This window comes from Nomascus leucogenys, chromosome 11 (assembly GCF_006542625.1).
Source record: "Nomascus leucogenys isolate Asia chromosome 11, Asia_NLE_v1, whole genome shotgun sequence".
Classification (NCBI taxonomy): domain Eukaryota; kingdom Metazoa; phylum Chordata; class Mammalia; order Primates; family Hylobatidae; genus Nomascus; species Nomascus leucogenys.
The window spans coordinates 25,825,975-25,840,074 of NC_044391.1; positions in this window are offsets into that span (position 1 = coordinate 25,825,975).

Genomic DNA, 14,100 nt, shown 5'->3' on the forward strand with positions numbered 1-14,100 from the left:
ATTTATTGAGTACCTACTATGCACCAGGTGCTGTTCTAGATGCTACAGAACACGACAAAACGTCTTCCTCAAGCTTACGTTCGTTCCAATGGGGGGAGTCAATTGAGAAATCAGCGAAACATGTCACTAAGGCATATATAATGCTCTAGGTGATGCATGTGTGTTATGGAGATGCACACACGTTATGGAGAAAACACATAAGGCAAGAAAGGGGATAAGGAATACCCTCTGCTTAAGAACAGGCAGTCAGGGAAGGCCTCACTGATAAGGGGGCATTTGAGTAAAGACCCAAAGGAGATGCCTCTGTACAACCATGTCTCTCTTCTGTGCTGTCTGCTGTTACTGTGAATGATTTGCTCCATGTCTCTTTCCTTGTGAAGGCTTTTGGTCCCAGTTATACCTTCTGTCTTCTGCAATATCTGTCCTTTCATCTCTTCTGGAATATCACCAGCCAATACCAACATGCTTTACTTATCACCTTTAGTTTTCTGGGGAGAAGCTTCTTTGGCCTCACATTGTAACTACTGCCCTCTCTCTCTGCTGACCACTCCACCGGAGCATCCACATGAAAGGCTGTGAACATATGGAGAGGGAAAGTGGTCAGCAGAAGCCAACCTCCTAACCATCGGCACCAAGGAAGCAGAAATGAATGAAGTGGGCTATTAGACAAGCCAAGCCACCACAGCCTGGCCACCAACTGAATACCACTGGCTAAGCCACCCTGGTTAATACCAGGTGGAGCAGAAGAAGCTACCAAAGAGAGTAGAACCAATGAATCCAAAAGAGAAGAGTATTCAAAAAGAGGGGGAGTGATGATCTGTGTCCAATGTGGCTATGGATTGAATATGCTTATGGCAGAGAAGTAACTACTGAATTTGATAACATGGATACAATGGGTGGTTTAATAAGAACAAATTCTACACGAGTCAAAAGAACACAAACCATATTAGAATGGGTTAAGGCGAGAATGGAAGATTGGAGATATTTCACAAGCTTAGCTGCTAAACCAAACAATCATTTTCTTATGCTCATAAACAGTGCATAAGGAATTTGGGCAGGGCCCAGCAGGCTACCTGGTTGACATGCCCACTGGGGTGTCTAATAATCTTTTCAAAATGTGTCCAAAGGAAAACTCTTAATCCCCCCTGCCCAAACTCACACTTCAATAAATGGCACCACTACCATCCAGTTGCTCAAGTCCAAAATCTACATATCTTCTTTTATCCATCTCTTTTCCTCACACCCTCTTGCACCAAACAGATCAGTCAGTCCTATAGGCTCTATTCTGTATTAGTTATCATATGCTGCATAACAAATTATACCAAAGTCTCACCATTAAAAACAACAAACATTTATTATCTCATCATTTCTGTGGGTCAGGAATTCAGGCATGGCACAGCTAGATACCTCTGGCTCAAGGTCTCTCATGAGTTAGCAGCTGAGCTGTCAGTGTGAATTGCCGTCTTATCTGAAGGCTCAACTGGAGTGGGTGGAGGAGGTGAGATCAGCTTCAAAGATTACTCACACAGCTCTTGAGAGACCTCAGCCCCTTGATATATGGGCCCCTCTACAGAACTACAACAGGACAAGGTAGCTGACTTTCACTAGAATGAGCAATCTGAAAGAGTGAGACGGCATGCCTCCAAAATGGATGCCACAATCTTTTATTAACCTAACTTCTGAAATGACATCCCCTAACTTCTGTCATATTCTGTTTGTTAGATGCAAACTACTAACTCCAGTTTACATTCAAGGGGAGAAGAATTAAACTTCACCTTTTGAGGCTCCCCTCCATATGCCTTGAGGCATATTGATATGGTTTGGATGTTTGTCCCCTCCAAATCTCATGCTGAAATGTGATCCCCAATGGTGGAAGTGGGACCTGGTGGGAGGTGTTGGGTCATGGTCGTGGATCCCTCTGAATTGTCTTGGTGCCATCCTCATGGTAATGAGTGAGTTCTCTTGCTCTGAGTTCAAGTGAGATCTGGTTGTTTAAAAGACTATAGCACCTCCCCCCACCCCCACTCCCTGTCTTGCCATGTGACATGCTGGTGATGCCCATCACCTTCCCCCATGATTTTAAGCTTCCTGAGGTCCTCATCAGAACCTAAGCAGATGTTGACACCATGCTTCCTGTACAGCCTACAGAACCATGAACCAATTAAAACTTTTTATATAAATTACCCAGCCTCAGGTGTTTATAGCAGTGTAAAAACGGCCTAGCCCACATATCAAAGAATGTATAGATCTCCCTTTGAAACCACCACAACTTTCAAATAATCTTGAATCAACCCAATTTTCCCAATTTCCACTGCCATTACTCTGGTTCAGGCTGCTATCATCTCCAGGCTAGAACAGATTCTCCACTGTTCTCTCCCTAATCACCCTCCCCACAAATCCATTCTTCTTATCAAGGCCCATGTAATCCTTTAAAAATGTAAATCGGATTATATCATTTCCATGCTTAAAATCCTCCCTCTTCTGGCTTCTCATTTTATTTTCTTATTGTGGCCTGAAAGGCCCCACAAGATCTGGGCTGTGCTTATCATCTGGCCTAATTTCTTATAATTCACTCAGCATAACGTGGCAGCAACATTAGCTTTTGTACCACTCGGTACACACACCAAGTTTATTGCACTTCACCATCATTGTCTTTGCTATTCTTTGTCTAGAATCCTCTTCCCATCCCCCTGACTTAACTTCCCAGCTGCCCCTTGCATTTCTCTTTCTTTTCATTCAGGTCATAGCTTAAATGTCACTTCTTCTGAGAGGACTTTCCCAATATTACCATCTAGAGTAGGCTTCCTCCATACTCTCTTCTCCTGAACCCTCTCTCTGCACCAGTTACTAAGACCTCAGTGCTGATATCAAATGGTTAGCTCCAGTACAGAATTACTGGTTATTAGAATAATGACATATTTCTACAGTGGTTGGTAAATAACCACTTCCTCAGACCCTCCAAGAGGTCCTCCACAATACTGACCATTCTCTCTTCCCTGGAATCCTCCCTCACTTTACCATGATCTAGCAACCAAGGTATTATTTCCTGGCACAGTAGGGTCTCTAGGATTCTTCTTCCAAATAGTGTTTTGCTCAGCTGGGACTGAACTGACTGATTGACACTATGCCATACCTGTTGTTAAGGACTCTATCACCACTGTCTTCACAGCACTCCATAGGAAATCATCTTCCTACTTAATGCCACCTGCCTTCCCCTACTAGCATGTAAACTTTTAGAGGGCACAGACCTTAACTTGCTAACTACCTTCTCTCCAACTCCTAGAACAGTTTCTGGCACATAGTAAATGCTCAAATTTTTGTAAAGGGAAGGAAAGTATAAATGAGTGGCAAGGGGTTGGGGATAAAGGAGGCAGGAGGAGCAGGGAGTGAAAGATGGTTTGGGAGTAGACTAGAGATGCCACTCTCTCCTTTTCTGATCCAGTTGTCCTATGGGCCTTAAAGAACCCAAGTGGTCTTTCTTGCACAAAAATCCATGGTATTTGTTTGAAGTCTCTGACTATTTGTTCTCTTTTCCCTCTTTTCACAACCAATCTTGTCCTCCTTCCTTCCCCTAACCTACTTATCTCTTTCAAATCCAAGAGCAAAGGTTTCCCAAGTCAATGCACATTTGAAATGGTCTGCTGTCTCTGGAGCTCTTGCTCTGGGCTTTTGTTTTCATTTGCTCTTTTGCCTGAAACGCTGTCTTTCCATAAGCTTTTTATTCTCCATTTTAAAAAACAAACATCTTTATTGATATATAATTTATACACAATAAACTGCACACATTTATAATATAAATATAATTATATATGTTTATAATTCAATATATAAGTCAATATATATAAATTAATAAGTTTTGACATATATACTCACCCATGAAGCCATCACAGGCATCAAGGTTGTAAATATATCCTTTGCCTCCAAATTTCTTCATGCCTATTTGCAATCCCTCTCATGCCTCTCATACCTATGTCCACCCCGCTTCCCTACAGATGTATTAGTTATCTACCATCATGTAACAAACAAGCCTGAAATGTATCAGCTTATAACAACAAACCCTTATCACCTCTCACTTTCTGTGGGCCAGCAGTATGACTACAACTTAGCTGGTGCCTCTGCCTCAGCGTCTTTCCCAAGGTCATAGCCCAGGCATTGGCCAGGGCTGTGATCTCATTTTAACAAGCAAGATGGAAGTCACCATCTCTTTGTAACCTAATTTTCAAAGTGACATATCATTTTTACCATGTTGTATTCATTCTGTTCTCTCAAGGTGAAGGAATTACAAGAGGGTGTGAATACTAGTCCCCATTCTTAACATGATCCAATCCTACCTGCTCCTTCAGTCACCTGTTTGCAATTTATTTCTACTAGTTTTTCCTGATGTCTAAATCTTGGATACCCTTCTCGTATGTCTCATTTCACCATGCTGCTTCTTTATTATTCCTGCCACTCTGTATTGAAGATACTTTATTACGGTACTGTTTTTCTCACTAGACCAGAAGCCTGTATAAAAATGCCTGGCTTGTTATTATAGCTCTAACGCCTGGTACAGCACCTAACAAAATCTAGGTGCTCAATAAATATTGTTGAATACATGAATGAATGAATGAATGTTTAAAAGTTATTACAGAATCCTCTGGAATACTTTAATGTTCCATATTTTATTTACTGTAATGCCATCAATGTTAAGTACATAACTATCTTACTATTATTCTTTTATTTTATGTACTACTAAAAAAGAAAAACTATAATTAATCTATAACACAATTCTAAGATACAATTACTTATACAATAATTTCCTATTTCACACATGTTAAAATGTGCAAACAAGAGTATGAGTCCATGCAATGTGAAGATTTTAAATGTTATGAGAAATTATGAAGGTGTTTTCAACTTAGAATTTTTTTATCACCAGAAATGTATAACCAAACATTTAAAAAGCAAATTTATTAAAAAACTCAGATCTCACCTTGACTATTAGAATCCCTTTCCTTTCCTCCCTTGGTCCTCATGTGCTAAGTATTTATTTGCACATGTTCAAATACTTCTTCCTAAATATATTTGGTAACAATCACATCAACCCATTCTTTTATTTTCCCACAAAAAGCCTAATTCACGGAGTAGTCATAAAAACTGTCAATGAATTGGTAGAAAGCCAGAGCCAAATTTGCCGAGCTTAATTTTGTAGAAGTGCAAAAGGATTGATTGGGTGACTGTACCACTTGGTGTTGTTCATCTGCAGAGGATTTTGAGCCCTGTTGGCAGTTGTTGCAATGTTCTCAAGTTTCTGAAAGTGTGAAATTCCAATGTTCTAAGAATGCCAATAATACCATTCTGCATGAGGCAGCTATAGTAAAGCTGGAAGAAAAAAAACAAAAAAAAACCCTGGGCTTTAAATACTAAATTCATGGTCACTTCCTGAAAATTCTATAGTAGCAGAAATAACATCTGTAAAATGGAGATAATTCCTGTGGGTTTGCTGTATTAAATTTTTAAAAACCTGTGAAACCACTAAGCAGATATAAAGCAATGGCAGTGCAAAGTACAAGGTACTATCCAAGTCTAGAAGTTAGTTTACAAAATGCTTTTACCTTACATTCTCTCACAAGACCCTGGACAAGGAGATAGGATCAATATGATTATCCCCATTCATACAAAGTCATCCAGTTAGGAAGTGTAGGAGCCCTAAGTTTGTATGTCTAGATATGGGCAATCCAAAACTGATGTGCACCTAAAAACAGAACCTGAAAGTATAGAAAGGGAAAGCTAACAGAACTATGTCACTTCACTTCAATTGTCTAAGCACACATCTCAAAACGCTTAAAAACCCAAAGAAAGGAGAAGGATGGAAATGAAGATAAAACCAGCAATCAATGAAATAAAAAACAAACTTGAAGAGAGACTATCCATTGTATGAAGTGTCATTCAGTCACAAAAAAGAATAAAGTCCTAATACATGCCACAACATAGGTGCACCTTGAAATCATTATGCTAAGTGAAAGAAGCCAAACACAAAAGGCAGCATATTATAGGATTCCACTTATATGAAATAGACAGAAAAAGCAAATCCATAAAGACAGAAAGCAGATTAGTAGTTGTCAGGAACTGCAGGGGAGAGGAGGATGGGGAATAACTACTTAATGAATATGGGTTTCCTTCTGAGATGGTGAAAAACATTCTGGCACAAGATCATGGTGATGGTTGCACAATATTGTGACCATACTTAATGCCATTGAATTGTATGTCACTGAATGGTTAAATGATGAATTTTATACTACGTGAAATTTACTACAATAAAAACTTAAGACAAAACATTCAAAAGTTGATTATTGAAAAGACTAATGAAAGATATAAAACTGTGGTAAGACTGACAGAAAGAAAATGAGAAAGAAAACAATGTGAGAAATAAAGAGGATATTATCGCAGATCCTAAATATGTAACAAGAGGATATTATGAACTACTTTATTCCGCTAAATTTGCAAATTTAAATGAAAAGAATGAATTGCTAAATTTATCAAAGCATACACAAGAAGAAACATTTAATCTCAATATTTCTATATTTTTTAAATAAATGTAATCTATACTTTAAAATCCCCCTTAAAGAAATCTTTAGTCCCAGGTAGCTTCATAAGTGAATTATTCCAAACACTTAAGGAAGAAAACATGCTAAATTTTACAGTAACTTTTAGAGAATAAAAAAAGAAGAAATAACTCTCAACTCTTTCACCAGGTGAATATAACCTTGATACTAAAACCTGACAATTAATTACAAAAAAGGGAAATTAAAATTACAGGCCAATCTTTATTATGAACATGGACATTAATATCTTAAAATATTAGTCAACTAAGTCCACAATTATAAAAACATAATAATATCATAATCAAGTAAGGTTTATAAATCATATGGGAGTTTGGCTTGAAGTTTTAAGTCAACATATAATTAACAGAATAAAGGGGAAAAATGATCTCAAGAGATGCAGAAAAAGTATTTTAAAAATCCAACACTCATTTACAATTAAAAACATTTTTAGTAAACTAGAAAGAGAATGCAAATTTCTTAATCAGGTGAAGAATATTTGCCAAAGAGAAAAAGTTACAGCAATTTTCACACTCGATGAGAATTTGAAAGCTTTCCCTGGTGATTGAGAAAGAAACAAAGATATTCGTGATTATCCCTTATGCCCAATATTAAACTAAAGGTAAGAAAAAGAAAAAGGAGATGTCAAGCCTGGAAAAGAAGATCTAGAACACTCATTATTTACAGACAACGTGCTTGGTATGTAGATAATACAAAAGACTCTACAGATAAACTATTAAAATAAAAACATAAATTTACAAAGGTAGCTAGCTATAGAGTCAGTATACAGAATCATTTGTTCTTGTGTAGTAACAAACAATTAGAAAATGAAATTTTAAGAAGATATTATCTACAAGAGCATCAGAACTACTAAACTCTTAGGATGTAACAGATGTTCAAAATCTCTACACGAAAATCTACAACTTCACTAACAGAAACTAAACATTTAAAGAGACACATATACCAACTTCAGATCTTGGAAATGTGGCAAATTAATGATGTACATTCTCCCCACATTGATCTACAAGGAGCTCAATAAAATTCCAACACAAATCCTAGAAAGATTTTGTACAAATTGGCAATCTGACTCTAAATTTAAGTGAAAATATGAAGAGTTAAGAATATCCATAAAAAATTTTGAGGAAGAACAAATTTGGGGGATTACCAAAAATCAAGGTTTATTATAAATCTATTATAATTAAAACACTCTGATTTTGTGCAATGACTGACAAATAATCCAACAGAACAGAACAAAAAGTCCAGATATAGGCCAGGCGTGGTGGCTCACGCCTGCAATCCCAGGACTTTGGGAGGCCAAGGTGGGTGGATCACAAGGTCAGGAGTTCGAGACCAGCTTGGCCAACATGATGAAACCCCATCTCTACTAAAAATACAAAAATCAGCTGGGCATGGTGGTGGGCACCTGTAATCCCAGCTACTCGGGAGGCTGAGGCCAGAGAATCGCCTGAAACCAGAAGGCAGAGGTTGCACTGAGACAAGATGGTGCCACTGCACTCCAGCCTGGGCAATAAGAGCGAAACTCCATCTCAAAAAAAAAAAAAAGGTCCGGATGTAGACCAACACATACATGGTTACCTTATTTATGATAAAGTGCTGCTGCAATGAGTGGAGAACAGATTTTCTTTTCAATAAAATGATGCTGTATAGATTGGATATACATATGGCTAAAATGAATCTTGATTCCTACTCACAGGACAACCAAAAATATATTCCAGGTGCATGAAAAATCTAAATGTGAAAAATAACTATAAATATTTTATAAGATCACAAGGAAGCATATTTCATAATTTTGGGGTACATAAAGATTTTTAAAAGAGGATATTCAAAGCAACATTCATAAACAAAAATATTGATGTTAGATTTCATTAAAATTGCAGGCTTTCTGTTCATCAACAGAAGTGATTAAGAAAAAGACTCCAAAAAATAGAATATATTTTCAATACATGTATGCACAAAGGATTCATACCTACAAATCAATAAGAAAAATAATGTCAACCTCATTTCTTAAATGAACAAAATGTTAAATATTCACTGCACAAACAAGGATTCCAATTGGCCAACAACCATAAGACAAAGTGTTCAACTCCATTAGTCATCTAAGAAATGCAAATAAAACCACAATGAGATATTCTTACATAACAATCCAAATAGTTAAAAGTTAAAGAAGAAAAACTAATACTATTAAGTGTTGGCAAAGATATGAAGCAACTAGAACTCTCCAACATTATTTGTGAAGGAGTACGCTGCTACAACCACTTTGGAAAACTGCTTGACAGTACTTGCAAAAGCTGCACATATATGTGCTTTATTAATCAGTAATTCCAATTCTATATAATAAAAAGAAATGTTTACATAAACGCATTTAAATACATTTTACAAGAAAATTCATTGCAGTTTATTCATAATGTACAAAAACTTGGATAAACATAAGTGTCTATCAATAGTGGAATGGAAAAATTGTGAAATATTCACACAACGAAATACCATACACAGCAAATGAAAAAGAATGAACTACTGCAGCATGCTGCAACAGAGGCTCATAACAACAATGGTTTACTGTTTATGTTTAACATTTATTGCTCATGCTACTTGTCCATTGCAAGTTAGCTCTGGCTCTGCTTCTGATCATCACTAATCCAGGGTCCAGTCTGGCAGAGCCAACCATATCTAAAATATTACCAGTCTGGGGGCAAAGAGAAAAGAGACACAGTGAACTACAGTGGCTCTTAAAATTTCTATCTGAAAGTGATCTGTGTTACTTCTACTGTGTTACTTCTATCTGTGTATTTCATTGGCCAAACTAAGTCACATGGCCATTCCTGAGTTTAATAACACAGGGATGTATACTCAGCCCACTGAGGGTGGCACAGCAAGAAGAGAAATGGAATATTTGGAAAACAGTTGTCCAGTGTACCACAAAGGCTGATAAAGTGAGTATCTGGCTCCTGTCTTGGGCAACTTAGATACATGTTTGATGTCTGTCTGGTTCCCTAGAATGGGAGACAGAGGAATTCAGAAGCACATGATTTATTGGCAGTGCCTGATAGGAAAAGTCCTGGAAAGTAGTGAGTAAAGCAAGATAAAGATAGGGAAATGATCAAAATGTTTAAACCTATTAATAGTATAGGGCACATCTGACTTTATTATTCCCAAAATTTCTATATAGATATTTACTTTCTCTCTCTCTGAATACCAGTGGGCTTTTCTAGAATTCATTCATGAACAATTTATTTTCCATTTGCATTTTACCCACAGACAATCTTCAGATTCATGGCAGAAGCCAATTCTTTTTTTCTCTAGAGAAAATTGATAACAGTCCACAGAATGCTCCATCTATACTTCATTTGATTTTACTTCTTGATAGAATCAATTACGTTCTATGGTTTATGTGATTCACCAGCTAGCTGTCAGAAACCACAGAACTCTTCTGGTATGCAAAGCCTAGAGCTTGATGAACACAAGTATGTGATATCTATTCATTCACCATTTCCCAAAGTCATCCCTAAAGGACTGAGCTTTTTCTGCTACATCTGTTAGAATATGAAACTGAATATGTTAAAAATTTTCATTACATTCTCTGCTTCTGCTTAAGGACATGCTTCTTGGTTTCCCTCAGTTGGATGACTTGCTCTTGGCTGTGCTAATATGGTCATTTACATTTCTAGTGAATCACTTTTCTAGAAAATCTCATTGCACAACAAAAATGAGCTTTGGCAAAAAGTAAATGATTGGTTTTCTTGCTGTAGACAAATTTCTGCTGTATTGTGACAATGAAACATGAACATGTCAATAATACTTAGTGTGCACCTAGGTCTTACTTCTGTGATGTGTAGTGAGGACACTAAATCAGGACCTTCAAGCTCTTTTCCAACATCCTTTTGGTGCAGTGTTTTTAAATATTGGCTCACACATTAGAATAATGTATGGAGTTTTTATAAAATATCAGTGCCTGAACCCCAACTGGGGGGTTGGACCTCACTCTTCTAGTGTGCATACCTGCCCTGCAGAGGTAGAAACTAAAGTCTATATTCCTTCAACTGCCTTGAAGCCAGAGTATAGGATGTAATTTTGTGTCTAAGTTAGCCAGGACTTGAGCAAAACTAAAATTTAGAAATAATTGAGGAAAGAGGCAATATTGCAAGCATCTGTTTTTCAGGGACGCCTGTGGCTGCAGGAGTGGTTCTGGAGCCTACAGTTCTTGTGGTTCCTTGAGCTCTGGATCTTACCTGTCACAAGTACAACTATCTACTCTCCCACCAATGATGCATAAGGTCCCCTACATCCCCGCCTCCTCATCAATACTTGACAATATCAAGCCTTTTAATTTTTTGCTAGTCTAATAGGTATAAAGTAATTTAAAAGGGCTGCTTCAATTGGCATGTCTCTGATTACTAGGATTCTGAGCATCTTTCATGTGTGTCATTTTTCCCCCCTTCTGTAAATTGCTTCTTCACACCATTTGTCTGTTATTCCTTGGGGTTATTATCCCCACTTCGTTATTTTTAAGAGTTCCTAATATAGTCTACTTACTAATACCTTGTCAGTTTATCTTTGCCATGGTGTTTTTCAAGGAGTGGAAATCCTTACTTTTGATGATTCAAATTCAATCAGGTTTTTTAGTCTTAGGGTTAATGCTTTTTAAATTTTGTTTCAGAAGTTCTTCCCTTTCTTTAGGTCATAAAGATACTCTCCTTTATTGTCTTCTATTAACTAAAAGTTATCCTTCACCTTAAGATCTTTAACCAATCCAGAGTCCACCTTTCTTAGGTAGTTATCTAGAGATGTTGGATAAGATATAGTTTTGTTTCCTTAGAGTGAGACAATTCTCCCAATGCCATCTCCTAAACAAAACATCCTTTCCCTATTGACTGGTGCGGCTAACTTTATCTTATATCAATTCCGTATATATAAATATGTAGTTTTCTGAGATCTCTCTTCTGTTCAATTGGTCTATTTGTTTTTTCTTGCACAAATACTAAACTAATTTATTATTAGGCCTACCCTTGCCTTTTATTTTTTGAAGCTGACTTTGCTCTCTCATATCCATTAGAAAATTGTGACATATATCATATATACCTGAGAGTGTATAAAATACATATATCCTTCTATAGGACAGTTATAAAACAAACACCAGTGTAAATCACCATCCAAGTTAAAATATAATATTACTAACAACCCAGAAGCCTCCCCTGTACCTTCCCTTGACTGCTTTCCCTGAAGCAACAAATGTCCTAACTCTTATGATAATCATCACCTTTCTATTCTCTCTAGTTTAACCTCCTAGGCATGCATCTTCAAACAACATTGTTTGATTTTGCTTCTTTTGGAATTCCCCCACAACAAAATCATACTACGTGAATTGTTTTTGTTTTCTTTAGCTCAACATTATTTGTAAAATGCATACATGTTGTTAGCATGTATCTCTAGTTGTGGGATAAATTGCTGTCTATATTTCATTGTATGAATCTACTATATTTATCCATTTCAATGTTTATACACCTTTCATTGTTTTGATTTTTTAGTTTCTTTTAATATAAAGATATTTTATACTATTTCACTAACTTAATTTCCTCAATAGTTATAGAATTATAATACATTCCAAGCTCTTTTCGAGTCGGTTTAAGGAACTGTGGTAGAATGTACTAACTGTCTACCAAAATCCTTCCTTTCTGGGCAAGAGGCTACCCAGCTGTATTAGTCTATTCTCACACTGCTACAAAGACATACCTGAGGCTGGGCACAGTGGCTCACGTTTGTAATCCCAACAGTTTGGGAAGTCAAGGTGGGCAGATCACCTGAAGTCAGGAGTTCAAGACTAGCCTGGCCAAAAGTGGTAAAACCCCGTCTCTACTAAATATACAAAAATTAGCCGAGTGTGGTGGTGTGCGCCTGTAATCCCAGCTACTCGGGAGGCTGAGGCAGGAGAATTGCTTGAACCCGGGAGGCAGAGTTTGCAGTGAGCTGAGATCGCACCAGTGCACTCCAGTCTGGGCGACAGAGTGAGACTCTGTCTCAAAATGAATGAATGAATGAATGAATGAAAGGAAGGAAGGAAAAGAAAGGGAAAGAAAGGAAAGAAAAGAAAGAAAGACCCAAGACTGGGTAATTTATAAAGGGAAGAGGTTTAATTGACTCACAGTTCTGCATGGCTGGGGAAGCCTCAGGAAACTTACAATTATGGCAGAGGGGGAAGCAGGCACCTTCTTCACAAGACAGCAGGAGAGAGTGTGAACAAGAGCAGAGAAAACTGCCTTATAAAACCATCAGATCTCATGAGAACTCACACACTATCACAAGAACAGCATGGGGGAAACTGCCCCCATGAGCCAATCACCTCCCACTGATCCTTTCCTCGACACTTGGGAATTACAGGGATTACAATTCAAGATGAGATTTGAGTGGGGACACAGCTAAACCACACCACCAGCTAAACTAAAGTTTCCAGCTTCCTTCACTTAGCTATAATTGTGTAACTATTCTCTTATTAATAGAATGTCAGGGGAGGTAGTTTGTGCCATTTCCAAATTGGGCCCAAATATATTTGATGTGTCTTCTCATACTCTTTCTTCTTTCCATGGCTGGAATCTGATGTGATGGTGAGCGACTTTTGATCAGGATGCTAATGACAATGCCCCATAGAGTGTAAGCAACTCAATGGAACGCTCTCAGTCCCCTGAAGTATCAGAATTTTCACACTGATTTGGAATAATTATCTGAGATCTCTTATGTGAAAGAGAATATAAATGTTCTAAAAAAATTAGCAGATACTTCTATAGCATTGTCATATAACATACATTAACTCTAAATGTTATATATAGTAACTCTTTTAATATTCTTACCAATGCTAAAAAGAACTAGAAAAGCAAGAGCAAACACATTCAAAAGCTAGCAGAAGGCAAGAAATAACTAAAATCAGAGGAGAACTGAAGGAAATAGAGACACAAAAAACCCTTCAAAAAATTAATGAATCCAGGAGCTGGTTTTTTGAAAAGATCAATGAAATTGATAGATCACTAGCAAGACTAATAAAGAAGAAAAGAGAGAAGAATCAAATAGACGCAATAAAAAATGATAAAGGGGATATCACCACTTATCCCACAGAAATACAATCTACTATCAGAGAATACTACAAACACCTCTACGCAAATAAACTAGAAAATCTAGAAGAAATGGATAAATTCCTCAACAAATACACCCTCCCAAGACTAAACCAGGAAGAAGTTGAATCTCTGAATAGACCAATAACAGGCTCTGAAATTGTGGCAATAATCAATAGCTTACCAACCAAAAAGAGTCCAGGACCTGATGGATTCACAGCCGAATTCTACCAGAGGTACAAGGAGGAACTGGTACTATTCCTTCTGAAACTATTCCAATTGATAGAAAAAGAGGGAATCCTCCCTAACAGATTTTATGAGGCCAGCATCATCCTGATACCAAAGCCTGGCAGAGACACAACAAAAAAAGAGAATTTCAGACGAATATCCTTGATGAACATTGA